At 35.7% G+C, this 16,914-nt stretch overlaps 1 protein-coding gene across 13 annotated transcripts in view; it reads left to right on the top strand.

Annotated features, from left to right (window-relative positions):
- EPB41L2 (erythrocyte membrane protein band 4.1 like 2) overlaps positions 1-16,914 on the top strand; it is a 262,601-nt gene that overhangs the window by 89,873 nt on the left and 155,814 nt on the right. The window lies entirely within an intron of this gene.

The following is a 16,914-nucleotide window of genomic DNA, read 5'->3' as shown; positions in this document are numbered from 1 at the left end:
CTGAAGTTTGACAAATAGTGTATGAATGGGAAAACCCACCTGTTTATGTTTTGTTTGCCATTGTAGTTCATTTTGGTATTTCCTGACCTCCACAGGTTTACTAAACATATGTTGCCTTATTGAATGTTTCTCCTTTTTCTTTGCTTTGGGTGGAAGGAGTTGGGGAACTCAACCACTAAATTGGGTTCTAGCCTAAGAAACTAGACAATAACTCAAATTTTGATTTAGTATTTTAGTGGCAGTTATTCATAATATCCTACTGAATGTTATATGTTGTCACACAGTAAGTGGAAATGTTGAAATAATGTTTATCCCTGCTCTTTTACTTTCATTACTGAATTTCTTTTCTTCTCTTGATGATGAAGAAACATGAATAGTATTTCTTTTATTCAAGTTTGTCCACATTCTATAAGAAAACTAGCTTCATTTCTGGAGTTGCTGTTTACATTTTATTTAGATTCCATCCATATGACAATCCCACTATCATAGAGTCTCGCTTTGCTTGTTACCTTTTTTACCAAGATTGAAATCATAGCTTGCCATGTGTGCATGTGTATATGGTCACTACCTGGTTATTGTTTATTGTTGTCATGGTAGGGATTTCTCCTGCACTGCTAAAGTAATTATTCTTATTTCTTCTGTGTGTAGGAGGGAGGTTGCAGTCTTCTACATTTTTCTCTGACAATTGCCTATATACTGGAATGAGTAACTCTCTGAGGTAGGGACTTTTAAAAATGATATCATCTTTGCCGACTGCAAAGCCAGCCAAAAAAAAAAAGTCTTGTTAGAATTCATCAACATGTGGTAATTCTGAGGTGCTTTGCCGACAAGTAATGTAATCTAGGACCAAGGACTTGAAAAGGGGGATAGAAAGTTTGAGTTCTTTTGCCTTTGATATTTTGACTTTCACTTGAGCTATTCTCAGATGATATCCTTCAATTGTCACAAATCAAAACTTCATTTCAAGGATTATATTTTACTTTTCTGAAGTGTCAGCTTAGCCTGACAGAAGGAAATTCCCTTAGCTAGTCTAGTTAGTTGAAGATATTCAAAGTGACTAAAGAAGGCTAAAGTATTAATAAGGTAATACAGTCGTAATGTTTCTTTCTTTCTTTTAATTAAAGTGTGATGATGGAGAAAGCCCCTTGGGCATTCCAGATGTGATATGTGTAATTTCATTACAGTTATGGTGTTAACTTTCCTGCTCCGGGAAAATTACTGTTATCATTTTTAGACTCTGAAAGAAGGTAACAGTAGCTCTCTTGTGGCACCATCTGCTGACTGACCAATGGAGTGGCATTAATATGGGAATCAGGTCACTTTGAGGCAGCAAGATACAAGTTAAATTTGTGTATTAATCTAGAACAAAGAGTTTTTGGTGTCATGAGCCCCTTTTGTTCTAAGAACCCCTTCTCACAATAATGCTTTTAAATGTATAAAATAAAATAATGTTACAAAGGAAACCAGTTATATTGATATCAAGATGTGTTATTTTCACTTACCTAAGTTCAAGGACCTTTGAAATCTATCTACAGACCCTTGAGTGATCTTTGTGCCCTTATCTGGAAAAAAGTAGTCTTCTTTGACTTTAAGCCCTAGCAAACTTATTGATTTATCATTCCTTTAATTCTGTTCAAACCCTTTGAAGAGAATTGGCAAAGATGATCAAGTTAAAAAAATAAATTCTGTTTTATTGATGTTACTGAGGCATTAATGCTCCATTCACAATAGAGCTCTTGAGCTTTTGTAGTAGAGCATTTGGAATCTTGAGCTCTGTTGAGCTCCATCCAGCTTGGCCGACTTGTCATCCTGTGGGAAGTTGATTGATTTTGACAGTCTTTTGTCATATGACCTCTTAAATTGTTGACTCTGCAGCTAGTACACTTATCCTATGCAGTTAACCTTGATGGATTTGTAGGGGGTTTGGGGAGGAGGACCTTGTTAGCTCTATTAATGTTTACTGCTTGTAGCATTTTAGATTTGAATTCACCCTGACATAGCACTCTGCATTTTGGATTTTTATTAGCAGGTTGTTATCTGAGTGAATTGATATTTCTGCCCTATTCCCAAATTTCATTTTGCTGTGGAGGTGATTCTGTGTTCCCAGAGGCTATGTCAGTAGATCTCAGGTTCTGGTAAGTGTTAAGCTTTAAAAAACTCTTAAAAGCTTGAACCCAGAGGTGACCTATGTCTGTCATGCCAGCCTATTGTCTGTCTATGTCACCAGCTGAGCTAAGTTAGGAGATGCTTATCTCCAGGTTGCCTGTTGGAGGTTGGATAGTTGAACCAAGTCACTGATCCTGGGCAAGTTACTTGATCTCAAGTTTCCTTATTTGTAAAATGAGAGCATTAGACAACAAATTCTAAAGTTCCTTCCAACTCTAGGTCTATCATCTTGTGATATTCTATGAAATTGTGGAATCTTCATCAGTACAGAGTACTCATTTCAGATGGATTCAGTGATCCTTGAGAATGTTTTAAATATTTTAATCAAACTTGTTAAATTATTTGTGCCCCTGATCCCTATACAACTTCCCTAATTTACTTTGGAGGGTGAGAAAGTATGATTCACTTTCAGTTTACCCAATTCTCTAACTTAAAAATGCAATGACTGGTATCTCAGCTAGATGAATCAGGATAGATCAGGGTGGGGGATTATGGGGGGTGGGTGTGGGTAAGGGAGATAAGTTCAAATCTCATCTCATCTTGCATTTACTGTGTGACCCTGAGCAATTCACTTAACTCTGTTTGCCTTAGTTTCCTTTTCTGTAAAGTAAGCTGGAGAAGCAACCAGTAAACCACTCCAGTATCTTTGCCAAGAAGAGTTGGACATGGCTGAAATGACTGAACAACAGCAGCAAAAATTGCCTGATGCATTTATTTTTTCATTAATCCATTTATACATATATATTCTAGAATTTATTAACTCTTCTTTTGACTATCCTTTTTTCCTGTTAAACAATAAAAAGGCAAAAAAAAAAACCCAAATCAAAACAAAACTCTTATAACACATAGGAATAGTTCAGCAAAATTGATTTCCATACTGGTCAGGTCTCAAAATTCATGTCTTATTCTACATTTTAAATTCATCTGATCTCTCAAAGGAGGTAAGAGTTGTGTTTAATCTTTAGTTTGTAACTCATAATATCATTTTATTGATCAGACTTTAGTCTTTTAAAGTTCCTTTTCTCTATAATAATGCTGTCATTTTATAAATTGTTCTTTCCCCTAACTCTTCTCACTTCACTATGCCTTGGGTTTCTTAGGTCTTTCCAGTTTCTATTCCCCATTTGTCATTTCCTATCGAGCAATAACATTCCATTAGATTTGTATATTTTCATCTGTTCCCCAACGGGGTCTACCAAAAGAACTACTATAATTATATGTGTGTGTATACATATATGTATACACACACACACACACACACACACACACACACACACACACACACAGTATGGCAGTGGGATTAAGTGACTTGCCCAAGATAACAGAGCCAAGCAAATATTAAGTTTCTGAGATTGGATTTGAACTCAGCTCCTCCTGACTCCAGGGCTAGTGCCCACTTTACTTTTCCACTTAGCTGCCTAGCTATGCAGATTTTTATAACATTTTGGGCATAGTTCCAAATTACTTTTTAGAAAAGTTATATCAATTCAAAGTTTCATTTTTGATTCTAGTAGAATGGGTTGAAGCTTCTCCCTGAAAAAAAAAAAGAGCCACATTTTCTTGTGATAATATATGACTGGGTATCATGGAACACTATATTCTTGAAAGAATTGTTATAGTATCCTCATATTCTTAAAGAAGGAAGGTGTCCCCCACTACATTGAATGAATTTTCTGTGATGGACTTAAGGTGGGTTATGTTATAGCAGTTGCCCATTATGGATAGACTGTGTAATAGATCTTTGGGAGCAGTACACACATCAGTGAGATCACAGATTCAATTGAGTAGTGGTTATTTTTAAATAGAACTCTTGCTATTATGGTTTATTACAGTTTTGCATCTTCCTCCCGTCCCCACCCAACCAATTATTTCCCTTAGTTGTGCGATTAAAACTCTTCCACAATCTTGACTTCTGCATTTCTAGCTATATTTCATAACTGCTCCCCTTCATGAACTCTTATGGACTCGGTGCAAATTTTCAAACTAAGTATTGTTATTTCCCATCTAAATGTAGTCACATAAGCAGTTCTCCATGTCCAAAATAAACTCCTTCCTCATCAGTATTTCTCAAAACTCTTATCCTTCTTCAACATTCAATTTGGGTGCCACCTCCTCCATAAAACGTCCTATTTCCACCCCCCCCCCCCAGCAGCTAGTATTCTCTCCCAATTTTCTTTGTATTAGATTTAGTTATGTGGATATTATATTATTTCAGTAGAGGGCATCCATCTTCATTTTGATTTTGTTCCCCCTTTCACCTACTTTGCTTATGTTGTTCAGTTGATTTCAGTTATGTCTAATTCTATGGGGCCTCATTTGAAAGATGAATTTTCCTAACTCCTGGCCCAGTTCTCTTATATATTTTGCTATATAGCTGCCACATCTTGTACATGGTAGGTGCATAATAAATGTTTTTGAAATTTGTTGAATTGTTCCCAAATGATTCTTTTGAAATTAGGGTGTTGGTGGAATTTTGTAAAGAATGAGGGGCAACTCTGTGGTGCAGTGGATAGAGCACCGATCTCGGAGTCAGGAAGACCTGAGTTCAAATCTGGTCTCAGACACTTAATAATTACCTGTGTTGACCTTTAGCAAGTCACTTAACCCCATTGCCTTGCAAAAAAAGAATGAGGAAAGAAATATGTTGGTAAGGTTGTGCTTGATGAGTTGATTATAAATATTCCTGAAAGTAGCCTAGTAAAACTCATATAACACTTTATTTATAGTCTCTCTTCCTACAAATTAGTGAATAATGTGACCAGAATAAATGCTTCTGATATCATTATAGTAATCATCAAAAAAAGACATTTGTTGATAAGCCAGAGCATTAGAGAGTCATATATATGACATTCTAATGGTAATTTGTTTACTCTTAAAATTCAATAAATTCAATACTATGTACAAGACACTGTACTTTACTGGGGAGATACCTAGATAAGATACAATATAAAGCCTCAGGAAGCTTATTACCTGGTGGGGAGTGTATAACTATAATACTAATCAAAATGTGCTTAGTATAACTACAGAGTGCTTAGAGCCATGAACTGTTCCCTTCTTTAGTTCTATACTGGAGGGAAATGGAGCAGATGTGATTTAGGGGAGAGGTAGGGACAGGAAGTATGATGATATCTTTCTTCTTGCAGTGACTACTTTTGTTCCCTATTTCCTATCCCCTAATGATTGACTTGAAGGAAGCTGCTGAGTAATATTGGGGTGGGGTGTATATTTTTTCCTCTTGTCCTATTCCTTCTTCATATATTGCTCTAGAATATTAAGAGCATGACTCCCTGTCTTCCCAACTTCTTAGCATACTGGAGGCACTAAGCAAGAGTAAAATCTCTCCTTGAGGGCAGGGATGTCTAATTTTCTCATCGCTTATTCAACAACAGACTTACTCTACTTCATTCCATGGCAGAGCCCTGCTAATTCTGTCTCTCCCAGTTGATGGTGAGGCAGAATATTGTCAGGTTATTTTTCATGAAACTTTCTCATTTATAGTCTGACAGAAATGCATTTCCTCGGGAAGTTAGAGACAGTCTTAAATCATCATACAGTAGGAATTCAGTTTCACTTTATGCCTTTCCTATTTAATGGCTGTGTCTGAATGGAAATAGACTGAACAATTCAATTCAGTCAGGTTCATTTTGGGGCTTATCTTTGTCCCCAAATCTATGTCGGAGGGAATGAAAATAACATTTCAGGTATTCAGAGGGCATATTTTGCTCTTAATTTTCTATTTACGTATTTTTTCTCCTCAATAAAGTAAATCCCAGGAGGACATGGACTCTTTATACATTATTCTCTTTATACTCTATGATCTAGACAAAATAGCCTTCTTGCAGTTTATCCTAAACAACATTCCATCTATCATCTCTGTACCTTTGTAAATACAGACTGTCCCCAATGCTAGAAATTAAGTTCATCTTCATCTGTTCCTCTTAGAAACCCTAGTTCCCTGCTGTATGTGACCTTTATTTATCTCTGCAGTTACCAGTGCATTTCAAATTTTCTCACATTTGAGATTATTTTAGATGTGCTTATGTATTTTTATTGTTCCTACCAATAGAATTTCATTATTCTAGGTACATAATACTATTCATGAATAGTTGTTAAATTCAATTGAATTAAAACTGTCACCAATATTCTTATCAGTCCAATTAAGTCTTTGCAAGCTCTCTTGTGTTGGTTGACTGATGGCATGTTTCCTATAACAGTTCACATGAAGAAAGTATTTATTTTGACATTGAAATAACCTTGAGACAGAAATGTATCATTGAGAAAGCATTTACCATGGAGAAACTTTTTAAAATCTAGGATAATCTTGACAATTAATTCCAAATCATGTACTTTAATTCAGTCTGAGGGTTGGAGTGCTGCTTGATGAATAGGGTTTCATGGAAGTCAGATAATAAAGTAATGATATTTTTCAACATTTAGCAAATATTTTATTTCAGCAGCTTTTGTTAGGGGAGATTAAAAAGTGTAGGCAATTCAGGATTCTTGCTCTCACATAGTCTACAATTCTTTTTGGTAAATGGGAACTGCAGTGAAACAAGGTGGGCACAACATACCAAAACACAGTGTTAATCAGAGATGAGTTCATTTTACTCTCATCAGTGGCTGAATGAACACTGGCATTCTCACTGTGACCATCTGGGTCACAAATGCTCAGTGGCCTTAAAATGGAACTCAGGGTGAGGAAATAACTTGTCTGTTAACCATCTTGGTGAAAAATTTAGCTATTGTTATTAAGTTTTATAACAATGTACATATGGACTTACAGGGACATGTATAACTGCACATGTATAACCTATGTCAAATTGCTTGTCTTTGCAACAAGGAGGGGCAGGGAAGGGAGAGAATTTCTAACTTAAATTTTGAGAAAAAAGAATGATAAAACTTTTACATGTATCTGGGGAAAAATAAAATATTCAACTAAAAATAAATATATACACGAATTCTTCATTACCTTTATTCATATGTGTGTTTTTCATTGTCCAAAGGAGAAGAAGCAGGATGTTCTGGTTATCAAGTATTAAATGCCTACTGTGTTCTAGACACTGGTAGGCAATGGCCATACAAAGAAAAATGGAGAATGTTTGATTTTTGGGAGCTTACATCCTACTGTTTGTTATACATGTCATTACTTTTCAATAGTAGTGTCCATGACTGGAGTAATTGCTGTTTGCTGATGTCTCTGGTTTATGTGATGAAGAGTCTGTCTCCAGCATTCAACCTTACAAGTGCCTGTGGTACCTTGCTTGATACAATTCTGTTTTCTTGTCATCATACTTGATGTGGCATGCAAATCTTTTTTTAAGCAAATATGATTCTTAGTTGATATATCTTAAAAATAAGAGATATCTTTGAAAATAAGTATTCTACTCTAAATGGAAAGAAAAGGACCCCTTATTTTGGTAAATGTTGAGCACTTTTTCTGAGGGGTTGGAATTTGGAATTTATAATTCTTTTAATAAACATTTACCAGAGGTGTTAGATTTTTCTCTTTCGACTCAGAGAATGTGAACCTGTGGAAAAAATGACAAGTCTTCAAGACCCTGGTATTTAAAGACAGGTGTGCATGGGCTTATAGCCAAGTGATGACTAATGATTATGTTTGAGTTGCCCACATAAGTTTCATTATGCTTATGGGTTCTTTTTCATGACTTCCTACAGATTCTTCATAGAGACTAATATAACTGTGCTCCAAAGTTAATTTGATCATCTTTGGATCTCTGTTTGTTACTAAAGTGTGACATACAAAACAAATGTGAAAAGTGTGTTGGAATAATTTATAAAAACTCAGATAGTGTCAGTTTAATATTTTTCTAGAAATGGATAGAGTGGTAGGAGTACTAGGCCTGGATTTAGAAAGATTTAACTCCCTGAGTTCCAATCTGATCTCAGACATTTACTGGCTCTATAACCTTAGGCAAGTCACTTGATGCTGTCTGCCTCAGTTTCCTCAACTGTAAAATGAACTGGGAATAGGAAAGGGCAAACCACTTCTGTGTCTGTCCCAAGACTAACACAACTGAATGGCAAAATAAAGTTAACTATTGATAGAATTACTGTCTTGATCCAATTTTCTTATTTTTAAAGGTATATAATTATATAAATGTAGAGTAGGACCCACTAAAATATTTGAGGAATATATTCATTTGTCGGCTATCTACATTGGAATGTCTCAGTGGCAATAAAATAATAAAATAATTAATTCTTATATAGTATCTATGTGACATGTAATGTATGTGCTCAGTTTTCAATTATTATTTCATTAGAGCCTCATAACCATCATGGGAGTTAGAAGTATTATTATCTCCATTTTTCCCATGAGAAAACTGAGGCAAACAGTGACTTGCCCAGGGTCACATAGCTACTAAGGGTCTGGAGCTAGATTTGAACTTAGGTCTTCCCAATTTCAGACTTTGTGCTTTGTCTTCTACACTATCAAACTTCTCCTAGGCTATTTGATATTAGTTAATGTGTTAAAATCAATTTGTAATTGCAAATATATCTATTCATTTTCACATATATGCACATATGCATATAGGTACAAAATATATATGTATATACACAAAACACATACATACACACACACACACACACACACACAGATGCACACCCAAAGCCAAAATATAAGCTAGTTACCCATATAATCTAAATTGGTAGGTTCCCCCCACCCCAGATCCATCTGGAGTTGAGTCTCCAGTTTCAGTGCTCATCCTAATGCTTCATAGAAAATAATGAATACATAATATAAATAATTAAATTGGGGAGAGTTGGGCATTTGCCTATCTTCTTCCTGCTCAGAAGGCCCTTGTTCTTTATCCAGTTGCTAAAAAACTCTCACAGAAAGACTAAAATTGCTGCTTGAACCAAACTTTTTGCATTACTACATTTCTTTTTTTTACACCTTGCTTGGTTTGTGGGTTTTGGTTTGGATGCCTTCATTTTTAGGATGCATGGGAATCAAAATGTAAGAGCAGGGACTATGGTCTGTTGATTGATTGATTGATTGATTTATAGGTTTTTGCAAGGCAAATGGGGTTAAGTGGCTTGCCCAAGGCCACACAGCTAGGTAATTATTAAGTGAGACCGGATTTAAACCCAGGTACTCTTGACTCCAGGGCTGGTGCTTTATCCACTGCACCACCTAGCCTCCCCTGTTGATTTATTTTTGCCTGACTTTGTATTCCCCAGTGCTTAGAATCATGCCAATAACTCAGTAGATGCTTCAAAAATGCCTGTTAACTTAGTGATTTTTTTTCTGTTTCATTAAATTAATAAATTTTTAAATCTCTGTTGCAACATACAGAGAATAGTCATAGCTGACTAAAGATAATAATGCTACTACCCTTAATTCAACCCATTTTTCTCCCTTGCAATGTAACTCTTAATTATATCTATTATATATTAGAGTAGAAAGGAATGTTAGAACAAGTACCTGAAGCTTGATATGCCCTTGGGAGGGTGGGGTGGCAATAACGTTGAGAATTTTTTTTTTTATAGCCTTTAAGCCTATATCCACTGACCATTAGAGGATTTGTTTCTCTAAGGCAGGCCCCATCTCACATCAGTAATTAGTTCTGGAAATTCGACTTTAAGCAAGACAACAATACGGGAAAATTTCTCATATGGACAGAGCTGAGGAGAGTGGAGACACCTGTAGGAATCTTGAAGATTTTACATAGGATTTCTTGGTCTATGGGATGTTGTTGGTGGCTAGGTCATCACAGTGGATAGAATGATGGAATCAGACTGGCTTCAGACACTAATTGCATGAGCCTGGGCAAGTCATTTAACTTCTGTTTTCCTTGGTTTTCTCCTCTGCTAAATGGAAGTAATGATAGCACCTATTTCCAAGGGTGGTTGTGAAGATCAAATGAGATAATCTTTTTCAAGTGTGTCGATTAGTGTCTGGCATTTTAGCAGGTGTTTATTTAAATACTTCTTTTCTTTTCTTCTCCCCCCCCCCCCTTTACATCGCAGAATGACAAGGTTTTATGGGGTATGTCAGTCATCAGATCTTGAAGCCTTTATATGGCAAATCTCTAAATTTGAGGGTGCTGCTAATTTATCCTGCCTTTCCTAAAGATAGCTTTGATGATACCGCTGGGTAGGTTTGCAAAAATGAAGTAATACAATTCCTGTCCTTTCAAGAGTTCCCTCCATCTTAGAGAGGAGTAAGGGCACAGAGGAAATAAGAATGCAAATAACTGAATGAGAAGGTAAATCATACATATAACAGAAAATTTCTAGAGTGATATGAGAAATCAAAGGAAGGAGACCATCCTTGTAGTTGATCATGAGGGTTGGAGCCATTGAGATATCAACTTGGGCTTAAAAAATTAATTGTATGATAGTGTAAAAGGTATTGGATTGAGAATCAGGAGATATGAGTTCTTATCCTTCTTTTGCTATTAACCAGCTGTGTAATTGTTGACAAGTCAATTTTATAGACATTTGATAAATGCTTCCTTTGCACTGACTAGCTTCCTATATCTGACAGGCACCCCTTTCTTATTTCCTCCTTTAAGGAACAACTCAAGCACCACTTTTTTACATTATTGGTTCTCAAAGGATAGTCCATGGAGAGAGGCCTTTTTATGGAACCAACAAAGTCAAGATTATTTTTCTTAATAAATCTGACATTATCTGCCTGTTAAAATACTCCTCCTTTTTCCAACTACAGTATACATTTGTGTGAGGGTGGATTTTCCCCATATATTTAAGATATGGCAGCATAATCTCAATAGATTGACTGTAGAATGAAGGCTGTAGGATGAGGGCTCTTTGCCCAAATAGGGAGGGAAAGCAGATTGTCTGGAAAGTTGAAGTTAAGCTCTGAAGGCAAGAAGGGAGAAGTTGAGTCCAGCAATTAGCTATTGCTGTGGGCCTCCAGGTATCCTGACTATAGAAGTATATAAGAGAATCAATCCAGTTACTTTTTATTAAGCCATATATTAAAGAGATTTGCAGTATTCTTATTAAATTTGTGTTTTTGAAAATGTTTTTCATTAAAATGTTTATTTTCTATAATGAACTTATTTTTTAAGAAAGATTTTATTTATTTTGAGTTTTACAATTTTCCCCCCTGTTCTTGCTTCCCTCCCCCCACCCCCAAGAAGGCAGTCTGTTAGTCTTTACATTGTTTCCATGGTATACATTGATCTAAGTTGAATATGATGAAAGAGAAATCATATCCTTAAGGAAGAAAAATAAAGTATAAGAGATAGCAAAATTACATAAGATAATGGTTTTTTTTCTAAATTAAAGGTAATAGTCTTTGGTCTTTGTTCAAACTCCACAATTCTTTCTATGGATACAGATGGTATTCTCTATCACAGATAACCCAGAATTGTCCCTGATTGTGGCACTGATGGAATGGGCAAGTACATCAAGGCTGATCATCACCCCCATGTTGTTAGGGTACAGTGTTTTTCTGGTTCTGCTCAACTCACTCAGCATCAATTCATGCAAATCCTTCCAGGCTTCCCAGAATTCCCATCCCTCCTGGTTTCTAATAGAGCAATAGTGTTTCATGACATACATATACCACAGTTTGTTAAGCCATATAATGAACTTATTTTAAAATTAATGCAATAATTGGACTTTTCATTTCTAAAATGTTGAATATGAATAGATCTAGCCCACAAAAACCAAACTCTTTGGGTTTCTTGATAACTTTAAAATTATAAAGGGGTCCTGAGACTAAAAAGGTGGGTAACTATTATCCTATACAAATTCTTTGCTCATTCATCATCTCTCTCTAACTGCCAGTTGCCCCCCCTCCAAACAATCTTGTATTTCACTATTTTGCATTTATTTATATCTATTCTCTTTATACTTATGTATGTCCCTGTTGTCTCTCATTAGAATGTGATTTCCTTGCCAGTAGGGAATTGTTTCATTATTTGTTATTATTCATTATCCTTAATAAAGAATGTTGATTGGTGAATGAATGAATTTATTAAGTTTTTACTGTATGCAAAGTACTGTGTTGGGGGTGGATATAAAAAAAGAATCACCAATCTTTGTTTTTAGTGGGTTCGCTTCCCTAATTGGGAAAGACAATATATACAAGCAAGAGGTTGATAATAGGCCAATTAGAATCAAAAGTCCTAAGGAGGTCTTAGGGGTTATCTGGTTATCAGGTTATCTGTCCTATAGCAGCAACTCACTATCATTGGGAAAGGGGCCTTTTGGTCACAGTGGAGAGGGGATTCTAGTTTTCCTCCTATAAAAGTAGGGATGAGGGCTCTTTGCCCAGATAGGGAGGGAAAACAGATTGTCTGGAAAGTTGAAGTTACGCTCTGAAGGCAAGAAGGGTGAAGTTGAGTCCAACAATTAGCTATTGCTGTGCACCTGCAGGTATCCTGAATTGGGATAGAGATTGGTTGATTGAAATCTTAGAATAGGGTTTGCAAGAATCAATGTCGTTTCCCTCCATCTTGGAGAGTAGTAAGGGCACAGCAGAAATAAGTATGCAAATAAAAGAATGAGAAGGTGAATCATACATCAGATAGAAAAATTCTAGAGTGATATTAAGAGTTAAAGGAGGAAGCCCATTCTTGTAGTTGATCATGAGACTTGGAGCCATTGGGAACCAATTTGGGCTCATAAAAGATGGGAGTTGTTTTTGATTGTTTACGGTATCACTTCCAAATCTAAGATTCTCTGACTGTTTATTCATGGTTACTGAGATTGTTACATAAAATAGGTGCTCAGCTAGCAGCTGAGTCCTTTCTCCATAAAGGAATTTTATAAATAACCTCATTACTTCCCTCTCTCCCCTAACCTCACCTCCCTTTTGATGATTTCAAGACTTTCTAGGATTTCACAAGTTTTCCCTCCCCCCCAAATATTGTGAATTCCTGGTTAGAAATATATTAGTATAGAGGTGTTTTTTTTGGGGGGGGCAGAATCATGAATGTATTTATGCTCTGAGTTTTAATCAGTGGTTGATTTAAAACAATCTCCAACAAAACTTAGTTGTATATGGACATAGTGAAGTTGTTAACTTGGTAACTAACCTCTCCTTTGAAGAAGAATTACACATGAAGAATTGCTATTACACAACTACCCACCTAGCCAGTACTGTTATTTTATTAATGGAAGCTTCTGCATGACTGAAGGTTAAATGATGCATGCATTTTCTCATAGTGCTGTAACAATAATGAAAACTTTTATAAGCACTGATGAAGCATGCTAACATGCTGATTGTGTTGAAACCACATGATCTCCTAATGAGCTTGATGTTAATCTCCAATCTTCTTTTTAGCTGATGCTAATAAGGCAAATGGGAACATAGGAAGTATTTTACTTAATATGTAACTGTATAAATAGTAGATTTCATAGGAAAGTAATTAGAGAGGGAGGGATGGGGAAAATGTTCTAGAATGAGTACAATTTGAAGATACAGTTTCTCTTCCCAGCCTGCCTATTCATACCTTGGACAAAGCACTTAATTATCTAGGTTTCAATATTCTCATCTGTAAAGGGAAAGGGAGAGGAAAGTATATGTGGATGAGATGATTGCCAAGATCCTTTAAAATTGTAGGATTCACTATTATAGTCTTAGGTGAAGCAGCTGAAGGTATTGCAATTGTATAGAATTATGGTTTCCTAAGAAGAGCAGAGTAACAGGTTCAAAAATCTTATTCAAAAAAAGCTATATCAACAAAATAATTATTGAGTAACTTATTATTTGGTACTGTAGGAATCATGAAGACATAGTTACTTATCTTTAACCTTTTTAACTGCTTTAAGAATTTTCTCCCTAACATTAATGGAATGATATTTAATAGCTTAAGTGATTGCTCAAAATGGCAATTATTTTTCATTTTTTCATATTTGTATTTCATTGATTCATTGATTTATAAACATTTGACAATGTGATTTGAAGATGAATTTAACTGATGTTGCTTTGTACAGTTTTACCTTGAATAATGAAAGAGCTATTTCATAATGACTTTTTTGCTTTTAATTAACTTCTGGTCCAACTAGTTTGAAATCTCCAATCCATTATCTCATTAATGCTGATTGAATAAAAAGTCATGTGGTTTTTCTTATAATGTGATCAAAATCTGAAAATCTCATGTTATTGTCACTATTATGTTAGATTATAGTCTACATTTATGTTTTCACATATTCCAAAGTGACACTGAATGAATCAAGGGGGGCGGCTAGGTGGCATAGTAGATAAAGCACCGGCCTTGGAGTCAGGAGTACCTGGGTTCAAATCTGGTCTCAGACACTTAATAATTACCTAGCTGTGTGGCCTTGGGCAAGCCACTTAACCCCATTTGCCTTGCAAAAACCTAAAAAAAAAAAGAATGAATCAAGGAAATAAACATTTATTAAATGCCTGTTAAGTACCCAATACTATGCTAAATGTTTTTCAGATATTTTGTCATTAGATCCTCACAACTACTCTGTGAGATAGGTGCTAAAATAGTAACCTTATTTTACAGTTGAGGAAACTGAACTAGGTAGAGGTTGAGGTCCCAGAGCTAGTGTGTCTAAGGCATGATTTGAATTCAGGTTTTCTGTCTCCTGCTTCAGCACTCGATCCACTATGCCACCTAAGTGCCCTTAAGAAAGGTAAAATGCCAGTTTAGATAGATAGAACTTTGATTGAAATATAAAATAACTTCATGATGGGAGATCAGCAATTTCCTAGGCCAGAATAGATTTTATGCTATCCTGCACTCTGAAAGAAAATAACACCTGCATATATTTAGCATGGTAGTAAGAAATTTTAAGGTTAGTGTTTTACTGCTCTTAAAAAAATTTGGCAAATTGTCAACAGCTCTTTTTTAGAGACCTAAGACTCATAAATGAATTTAAGTGCTGGGGTTGATGGTTATCGAGTAAATTTGAAACATTGTTGGATATTTAGATTTCGTACACAGCTTTGATTTGAAAAGTTTTAAACACCAACTCAAACAGTGTGATGAGATGCCTATTGTTAGTTTATAGTAAGGCAACATTTGTAATAGAACTTGGGAATTGGATCTGGACTCTGATCTGGCTCTGCCGTATTCTGGGACCATTCACTCTCAGTGGACCTCAGTTGCTTCATCTGTAAAAGTGAGGTAACTCTCAAGACCCTTTTCAGTTCTGATGTCCTTTCACTGTAAAGTCCTTGGAATGACTCACTTCAAGCTTGAAAGATTACCTTCAGACAAGAGATACCTAGTCTCAGCCTTGAGTAGATAGTTCACAACCCTCCAAAAAATAAAAATCAGGGATTTGGGGGGATTAGTAAAGATGGAAGGATTTTGATTATATTTTGATGTTTCTGGAATTGGCATAAGTTGGAATTAGAAGAAAGGATGTTCAGGAATGGATTTAAAATGTGATTTAAAAAATAGAAAATTTATGAACTTTTAGTTTCTTGCCATTAAGCAAGTCATTAAACATTTATTAAGTGAATATCCTTTGCTAATCAGCACCAGGGATACAGAGAAAGACAAGAATATTTCTTTGCTCATTGGGGTATTGACATTCTAAAACATGCAAACAGACCTGTGTATTTAGAACATATATATGCTATAAAATAATTTGTTTCATTTTCTAGTATGTTATATCTTTGGAAATTTGAATTTACTTAAAAACTGGTAGATTGTAAAATTAAAAAGTCTTAATTCCCATAGTGTAATGGCTGTGCTAAGTAATTTACAGTGATCTCACTTGATCTTCAAAATAACCCTTGGAGAAGTCAATACTGTTATTATCTCCAGTTTACAGATGAGGAAAGTGAATTAGTGACTTACTCAAGGTCTCACAGATAGTATCTTAGGACAGGTTTGAACTAAGGTATCCTGGCTTCAGGCACAGCTTTTTATCCAGTATGGCATAACTGCTCCATTAGCATTTATGAATTAATTTATATTCATATAGAAGACACTCAGGGGAAGAATGACTTGTTGGGTACAGAGCCAACCTGACTCAGAGTCAAGAAGACTTAGGTTATAATGCTTTATTCTAACACATTTCATTTTATGCATTTAAAATATTATCCTGAGAAAGGGTACTTTTGGACTTCACTGTACTGCCATAGGGGTCCATGGCATAAACAAGGTTAAGAACTACCATTCTATAAAATAAGTGCTTAAAAAATAAAAAAATAAAAAAATAAAATAAAAAAATAAAGTAAGTGCTACTACTGAAAATAATATATTATTTTTAAAATCTCCATTATCCCTTTCCTGAATGTAGCTTTCACCATTCCTTTGGAAAGGGGGTGATGAGATATAGGGACGTTGTTCCCCAAAGGTCTTTAGTTTGAAAGCATAGGGCATGGGTCCAGCGGAGCTGACATGGGTACAGAACTTGGTACTAAGCCATTATTCCCAGCTGGGATATCCAGCAACTTGGGTCTGATTTGAACACTTGATTTTTCAAAGTCTTTGGGTTTCAGGGGGAGTATGGTTAAAGGTCTGAGAGGAAAAGCCTCACTGATGATTAGTCCATCTAGAGTCAGACTTGGATATCCTGTGGGTTGCCACTTTGTGACCAGATATCACATATTGGCACTTTGCCCAGCAGTGCCAGAGTGCTAGGGCACCTTGCTGATATTAACAAAGGAAACCACATCCAAAGACCAAGAGACTCCCTCAGCATTCATATCATCACCAGAAGCCTTGTTTCCTATCAAATCAGGTCATGGGTCAATGGTTCTGGAAAAGGCAAGTGAGAAGGATGTCTATGTACAGCATATCCCTCACTATAACAACCATA

This window comes from Macrotis lagotis, chromosome 5, assembly GCF_037893015.1.
Source record: "Macrotis lagotis isolate mMagLag1 chromosome 5, bilby.v1.9.chrom.fasta, whole genome shotgun sequence".
NCBI classification, from domain to species: domain Eukaryota; kingdom Metazoa; phylum Chordata; class Mammalia; order Peramelemorphia; family Peramelidae; genus Macrotis; species Macrotis lagotis.
The sequence above is the reverse complement of the archived record's forward strand: the minus strand, read 5'-3'. Positions and strand labels throughout refer to the sequence as shown.